Genomic DNA, 8,976 nt, shown 5'->3' on the forward strand with positions numbered 1-8,976 from the left:
TTACCGTTCGTTACACGAACGTTATCAGTAACACACAGGTGTTGGTAACACTTCAGCGTTGAAACCCTGGCGTTGATAAAAACCCAAGTGTTATTGGTAAAACTCGAGCATTTAAGGTGGTGAGTCGATATGAATTCAATCGATATCGGTTACGAACGGCCTTGGCGCAATGCACCAGGAAACTAGTATAGATAAAAAGCAATGGATGGTGCCATAAAAGATTTTTAGATCTATTGATTTGACTTTTATATAATTAGTTTCAGTTACTAAACAATCTACTTAGGGGGTGTTTGTTTACCTTTTATTGGTATCATTCAGATGCAGAATCGCTCAGATGCATGAGTGTTTGACAACTTCAGTTATTACGGGTATGTTTGGCAAAACTAGCTGGTGGCTGGTGGCTGAAAGCTGGTGACTGATGGCTAGAAGCTGGTAGCTGAAAGCTGTAGCTGGTAGCTGGAAGCTGTAGTTTTTAGATATATTTAGGTGTTTGACAGAGTAGCTGAAGCTTTTAATAAATTTATAAAATGACCAAAATGGGCATAATTAAAAAACAATAATATTAAATATACTTATTTTGGAAGGTTATTTAAGTAATTAAAATACTAAAAGTTTGTAGCTCTTTTTAAACGCTAAGAGTTGGAGCCTTAAGTTTTAAGCCTTTTCTCATGATCTAAAAGCTTCAAGCTCCTTCCAACCAAACAAAGCTTTTAATTAAAAACGAGTTTTTTCTTAAAAGCTTAAAAACTCTTTTTTTTTGTTAAAAGCTTAAAGGTTGAAGTCGTAAAACCTCCGGACATACCTAACGTCTGAATGAAAACTTGAGGTCTCTGAATCTCTCAGATGAAATAAGAGTTTGAATGAGACAGACATAGGACCAAAAAGCCCCGATGAATGTTGCTTCAATTTCTTCAATTGCTTTCGTCTACAGCCTACAGGTACTAATTTCACTATATTTCCCTAATTAAAGCTATCTATAACAACTTAATTAAGTTCAATTTTGATTCAGTTTAACCTAATTACACCAATGGCGGCTCCACTCCACAACAACCTCGAACAAGAGCAATTGCACAGCATGGAAGACACTGATGTTGACGATGAAGAATTGGATTTAGAAGAAGAGCAGAATTGGGATGATTGGACTGCTGATGGAGAAGAAGATAATAATAATGGTGACCATGATTTGCTCTGTTTGTTCTGTGAGTCTAGATTCAGTTCAACTAGTTTACTATTTGAACATTGCGGTTCGAGTCACCATTTTGATTTTTGAAGGATTAAGAAAACGTTGAAGTTGGATTTCTATGGGTGTTTTAAGCTTATTAGTTATGTTAGATCCAAGGTTAAACTTTTAGACACCAGCTGTTCGACTGGGCTTGAGCTTGGGTTGTTTTGATTTACAAGAGGTCGAGCTAGAGCTTGGCTCGTTTTCAGCTCTTTTTTTTTAAAGATTGAGCTATGCTCGTGAGTTGTTTTTTCAAGCTCGGGCTTGGCTTGTTTATATAATAATTTGTTTATTAACTTTTTGAGAAAAACCTTAAACGAGCCGAGATTGGCTGTGCAGTGTGAAATGAATAGATAAAAGAGGCCAATTTTAAAAATGCACAAGGCTCTTTAAGGCTTGACGAACCCTAACGAGTTTCTCTTGCAAGGCTCGAGCTCGGGCTCGATTAGTAAACAAGCTTTAGTTGAGGTTTGGGCTCGGAATGAGCTAAAAAAAGCTCGGATCATTTCGAGCTTTTTGTCAATTCGATCTCGAGTAGCTCATGAGTAGCTTGGCTTGTTTGCACTTCAGTTGCTAGGCCAAGCCGGACAGTAAGTACGAACTAGCGATTAACATGTATTAACCGGTATTTAACCAGAATTTAATTTTATATCTAACTTAAAGTTATATATGTGTGTCTGTTTACATGATTTCATATATAGTTTTTTAAAAATAAGTATAATTTTTCAAATATTTCAAAGATTTGACCGAAATTTGACCTTTTTAACCGATTTTCACTGATTTGGGCAGGCTCTGACTGATTAGTGACTAGTCATAGTCACCGACTAATTCCAATTGTTACAACACTGTTATTTATTCATTTAACGTTTGTACCTGGTTGTGGAGAATCGATGCTGGAGCTGTGGACATACCTGTGCGTCTAGGAAAGAGCTACAAGATCATTTTCATGAACCATCTGGTTTTGGAAGCAGTAATCTTCCATGGGATGATGCCATATCATGTATCTTAACCATATATGGAAGAAGATAATCTTTTGTTTAGGTTTGATGAAGATGAAGATGAAGATGATGATGATCATATGGCTAGAAATACAGAGGGTGTAGAAATGATGAGCATTGATGACAAATCTGATGTGGAATCATATCAAGTGAACGGGGACACTTCTATTTCTGCAACTAACTGGGGAGCTCAAACGTTAAAAAATTAAATGAATCTTCTTTGAGTGCCGTTGACCGTAATATTATGATTGTGAATAACAACTATTTTGGATCATATAGTTCATTTGGTATACATAAAGAGATGTTAAGTGATAAGGTATTGCTTTACATTTTTACTTATTTTACTGTTTTTATGTGAAGTTCATAGATAATTTGTTATGTGATATAGGTAAGGACAGATGCACATCGACAAGCTATTGTAGACAATCCCTCTTTTTAAGGGTGTTGTTGTTTTGGATGTTGGTTGTGGTACAACGATTCTAAGGTGAGGTTTGGAATAATAATATATATGTATATTATATGAAGATACCTGTGTATATATCATAGATGTGGCTACAAAATGATAACTTATCTTGTTTAAATTTTCTTTCCATTATTCTATTTGCAGCTCAATGAGAGGCCAAAAAAGTAAATGCGGTTGAAGCAAGTGATAAAATGGCTACAGTAGCTTCTTAGGTAACTCGTTGATATAGCTATTGTTTTTAACATCTTCACCTTTAATGAGTAACATGTCGTCCTGTAATGAAACTTTTTATTGTTTCAATTCTTGCAGATTGCTAAGGACAATGGTCTGTTGTATAACGAAGCTTCAAGCGGAAGTACCAAACAGGATACTGGAGTAGTTAAAGTTAACTTCTATTTGGATTTTAGTATGTTTCCATGGATTTTGAAGTAGTAATGTGTAATTTGGATTTTTATGATGTTTTGTATTTTCTTTTAACTTATTTATCATTTTGAGTTCTAAACAAACAGATACATTTCATTCGGCATAAAATAGTTCAGAGGGTAAGATAGTCATTTTGTACAGTTATTCAGATGTCTAACCAAACAGACTTTAACTTGTTCAGATCTTACTGGTTCAGACTCTCTTAACTATTCAGACCTCTATATAGTTCAGCACTTAATGATTCAGCAATTGCCAAATAGCCCCTTACTTGGTTCAATGGGTAAAGTTGTCCTTTAACTTCCTATTGTGTCAGCTGCCAGAGTTCGAGCCTTCGTTTCTCAAGGAAACGGAAGATTTTTTCTAGCCTTTAAAACATTTTTTTTTTGTCACTTATCCAAAAGTGTGTGGTCTCAGGTTATTTTTATGTTTTACTTTCTTTTATTAGTTTTTTTCTTCAAGTATGTTTTATTCATTTTTTTTAGATACAATAATTTGATAGAAATTATTTTTTAGATTTGGTCCTTGTACCTGGAATAAACCTAATTGATACAAATTGTATTAGCCGTCGGCTCGTTAGTATAAATGAAAATTTTTGTGTCACAAAGCAAGTTAATTTTGCTTTTGTATATATTGTAATGGTTTCGTCTCTTTGTATAACCCTTGGTGTTGGTTGCATGGTTGTGTTGACAAGGTTAATTATTTGATCTCTTCGGAACCGAGGTTCAAATATTTGATGGTGCAAACATTGGGTGTCACTTTTTTGTTTTTGTTTTTTTAAGTTTGTTATTTATGTGTTTTTATATGTGAGATGGTTGTCTTTCAATATTAAATTTGATGTGGGTTGGATGGTTGTGTTGTTAAGTGAAAGAATTCGATCACCCGGCTTTGTTTTAGTTCCAATACTGTAACGAACGTAATAAAAACCGACCGAATTCCAGCTCTGTTTTTATCATTTTGTTTTAGCTTTGGTACCGTAACGAATATGACCAGGACTGGCTAAATTTCCGTAGACTCATCGCCTCATTGCTCAGCCGGATCGAAAACACTCGGGTTCTACCAGCACTCGTGTTTTAGTGACAGATGCCGCCCCATGGCCCCTTCAGTTTTTATATTGTTTTTATCTTATTTTTTGTTTTAGTTTCGGTATCATAACGCACTTAACCAAACCGACTGAATTCGCGTCGACTTACCATCTTAAAACTGGAATCGACAAGACTTGAGTTTTACTACCGCCCGGGTTTTACTGACCAGTCCCGGCGTAACAAGCCGGGTAATACACTAGTTGTAATTATAATTAACTAGTGTTTCATCGGGGCATATCAATAAAACCCGAATTGTGGTAATAACCAAATTGTCTCGGTTTCATCCCGAGTTGAGAACCGAACCAAAAACCGAACTTTTGTTTAAAAGCATTATTGTTAACTTTTTGAATGTAAAACTTGAGTATTATTATTTATAAGTTATTTTACAAGTTCCATGGTAATTGGGTATGTGGTAACTATCCTCGGTCTTATTCCGAGTCAAGGACCGAACCAAAAACCGAACTTTTGTTTAAAAGCATTATTGTTAACTTTTTGAATGTAAAACTTGAGTATTATTATTTATAAGTTATTTTACAAGTTCCATGGTAATTGGGTATGTGGTAACCATCCTCGGTCTTATTCCGTGTCAAGGACCGAACCAAAAACCGAACTAAACAGAGTTCACTCGCTTAAGACACACAAGTGTGTTTTTAGCCACCAAAACTCATATTTTTCTTCAAGATTATATTTTAAATCAATTTTAGTTAATTTCTAAACATACTTGGCATGTCGGTAACTAACTTGATCTTATAACAAGTTCGAACCGATAAGGTCGTATACTCGCTTAACGAACGTTAAGGTTCTTCACAATAGAACTACATACTTGGTTAAGTCTATTTTGATTTTATTGAGTTATCTCATAACATTTATTATTTTGGGAAGTTAACTGTGAGCTTGGTCAATTATCAAGTCTCGAACCGACAAACCCGAACACTCGTTTAAACCTCGTTTTGGTATTCTTATAACCAAGGGTTTTGCAATATCGCATTTTAACCCACATTATTACTTAGCATAGGTTGAGTAAAAAAAGAAAAAAACTAATGAATGTAATACCGAGACCCGGTTTCGAGTAAACTTATTTTACAACACTCTTTACATTTTAAATCCTTAACTTTATTTATTCACTTTATTTGTCATGTATTTTATTTTAAACCCTTCCAAGACTACCTACTAACACAAGACCCCTTAATATAGGTCTTGCTCGTTAAACCGATCTCTCCAATTATTCACGACACTATCTTTCAAGTTACTTGTTAATGTGAGTACTTTTTCATCCCCCGTTTTCCATCTTTCGTTTTGGGGGTGGCATTGCATACTTATTCAAATTCAAATGATTTATACTTGAGTCTTAAACCACAACACGTATTGTATATGTTTACTTAAATAAATGCTCGATTTGGTGTTATATGCTTTACATGATTATGTGAAAATTCTTGAATGCTAAGGCGGGTAGCCTCTTGAATGCTAAGGCGGGTAGTCTCATCAAAGTATGATCATACGTTAATTCCGAATATATGTGGTATCCCCATATAGAAAGGTGTCGTCAATGTATTCTTATTGACGATTTCATTATCGTCGTCAATGTATTCTTATTGACGGTTTTATTATCTAAATTATTGCTATTATTTATTGTTTTCATATACTAGTTGTGGATTTCATACTATATACTTATTGTCCAAAACTATGAAAATTGCTCACCAACCTTCGTGTTGACAAACTCTATTTTATGCAATGTTACAGGTTTGATGTTAGCTTGATTGGATTACTTGAAGAAACTTATTATCTTGGCTTTAGGATATTAGAAAATAAAAGAACAAGTTATTGGTTTATCTATCTATTTGGTATTTTGTATGAACAATTGTTGTGTTATTTATGATGATATGGATTTAAATGAGTTGTTTAAATATTGTAACTTTATAGTGTCATTGTGCAATGAGCAATCATGTCGCGCCTCGACGTTTCCGCCTTCATTGGTCGGGGTGTGACACCCAATGAGAGCACTTGCGGCACCAAAGTTGTCTTTTGTTTTATATAATAATTTTTGTGATTTATTATACATGCACTTTATTTACATTTTATGTTTTACAATTAAATAATTATGGGTTTTAGTCTCAACTTAAGGCATGAGGTGAAAGATGAAAAGAAATTAACTATTAAAAAAAGTTATTTGTAAGTTAAATGTAAATTCACTCACACAAAAGATAAAGGTATACTGGTTTTTAATGGTTCTAACTATTGCCTTTTGGTCACTGCTGGTCTCAACTAATGAATTAGCTACTGATGGTCTCAACTTTTAAAGTATTTGTTCCTAATTGTCTGCGACTAACAGAATCCTAACGCTGTTAGTTTCAGGATGTCGGGAAAACGTTTTTGGCCGGAAATTCAAATTTGTTGCCGGAAAACACCACTTGAACACCGCAACCACCGCCAATTGACTCACCGCTAACCAACTACCACCACTTGAGCATCATCAGCTGATTCCGACGATGGTTCTAAAGTTTCCGGCGACCTCAATAATTGGGGCTTTTACTAGAAAAATGTTTCTAAAGGTCAATACGATGTTACCAAGATGTTTGGGACGAAAATGTCGAGTTTTCGGGAAAAAAATTGAGTTTTCCGGCCAAAACCGTTTTTCTGGCGACCTGAAACTAACGACGTTAGGATTCTATTACTCGCGGACCGTTAGAAACAAATACTTTAAAAGTTGGGACCATTAGTAGCCAGTTCATTAGTTAAGACCAGCAGTGACCAAAAGACAATAGTTGGAATAATTAAAAACCTATATACCAAAAATAAATAACACGCATACCTTTTCTTGCATGTAATCGTTAACGTGTATGTTATTTACTATAAACATCATTAAATATATTAAAATGTATGTTCTCTCAAGATTTTTTCACAATCGTACTCGTATCTATTCTAAATATACATGTACCCGTCTATTCAGTACTAATATTTTAGGGTTTTAGTATTCATTACTCGAAATCCTTTTGAAATATGTAGTGGTTTTTATCGGGATGTCCAACGCTCAAGCCGTGGGCATCATCTTTAAGCGGCTCAAGGCTTCAAGCGGTATCCGCTATCAGGTACCTGTTCAATGCTTCAAACGGTACCCGTGGTACCTGTCGCGTACCAGCTCTAAGGTTTCAAGCAGTTACGGTTTTGGTATTATAGTTTATTGAATGTTGGTATCGTACCTATACCCATACCAATTTTGCCAATTTGATACATGTCGTGTACCGGTAACCGGGCTGATTCAGTTTATTTGTTTTCCGTACTGGAACCGACACCAAGTTCAATAGAGATTAAAAAAAAAAACAAAATGATACCAAAACGGGTATTGTACCAAAAGTACCAGTATCATAAAATTCGGTTCCCAGTTTTACCGGTACCCAGTAATACTGATTTTTGTTAAGGGTATGGTGCCAATCTCATCCCTACTCTATTGTATGCTATTTATCCTATTAGGATCAATTATGCCATTTGAAAAATAGTACGCAAATTGTTTATCGGTTTATTTATGTTCAAATCATATTTAAATCTTTCTTTGTTAAGCTGTTATTACTTGAAGTGTGTTACCTTTTAACAACACTATATTATTAACAATGTTTGTTATACGTTATGTTATGTAGGCAGATCCAACGGCCAAATGAAAAGAAGGAACTCGCATGCCCTACTATCTTTTTCTTTAGTTATATATGCATCACCAGTTATATAGAACACTATATACTTTATTTATGAACTAAATGCAAAAATAACTTGTCTACCCAATGCATTAAGAAGTATTTTATAATGTTATACCAACAATATAATTGTTTCTACAAAATAATCATAATTATATTTTTAAATTTACGTGTACGGGATCAAATACACCAACGTTATTAAATGCTTAAGTTGGCCTTTTAAGATAATTTTTTTAAATCAACTATTAATACGGGTTGTTGTGGGTTTTAACAGAGAGCGTCAAAGTGGCATGGCTTGACTTTAAAATCCGGCACACCGTGTTGGGGAAATAAGGGAGGGGCAATAAGGGTGAGCCAGTAGTGTGTTAATGGGCGGTAAGAGGGTAAGTGGTGGGGCAACTTCCATAGTAATTACATAAGTTGTAAAGGTGGATAGAGTGAGTAGGAACATGAAAGCCTGTATTCATCGGTATAAACGGGAACACCTCCCCACCCCATGTGGTACAGAAGAGTAGGAAGGATTATTGGGGACTACAAATTAGAAGAGAGGAAAGAATTATCAGGATGGAAGTTGGATTTTGGTTCGGGATGGAGAGAGAACACCGTCATACCCATCTAGGCAATGAATCGGGATGAGGGGGTGGTGAGATTGTCATCACCCTAAGGATGTTCTCTATAGAGGGGGCTTTAAAGCCCCTCCACAATGTCATATTGTCACCATGTCATCGCCACATAGGTTTATTGCAACTTTCTATAACACTCGGCTGTGGTTTGTTGCCCCATTATACAAATACATATATATATATATATATGTATTTGTGTGTATGTGAGAGAGAGAGAGAGAGAGATGATGGCCTCACAAAAATCCCATACCGCCCCCACCCCTATCCCCCCTCCCCCCTCTCCCAAGATGCACCTCTACGGTGTTTGGGGTTTTAAAGCCCCTCTCACCGTCCACTTTAAAGCCCATAGAGGATAGTCTAAAAAAGTAAGTGTTAAGGAGCCTTTATTGCCTTAAACTATCATAGTGGGGCTTTACAGTGACACCATGCTTAAAACTCTTTCTCAACAACTAGCCTAGTAATAACTATTCATGTTAATTGCT

The 8,976-nt window shown here is 35.3% G+C and overlaps 1 pseudogene; it reads left to right on the plus strand.

The window, feature by feature from the left end:
* Window positions 1-999: 999 nt before the first annotated feature.
* Window positions 1,000-3,115, plus strand: LOC143619433 (putative protein arginine N-methyltransferase 3; annotated as a pseudogene).
* Window positions 3,116-8,976: the final 5,861 nt, after the last annotated feature.

Source organism: Bidens hawaiensis, unplaced genomic scaffold (assembly GCF_021521415.1).
Source record: "Bidens hawaiensis isolate Kalapana, Puna unplaced genomic scaffold, B.hawaiensis_p1.1 tig00002438_1, whole genome shotgun sequence".
Lineage (NCBI taxonomy): Eukaryota > Viridiplantae > Streptophyta > Magnoliopsida > Asterales > Asteraceae > Bidens > Bidens hawaiensis.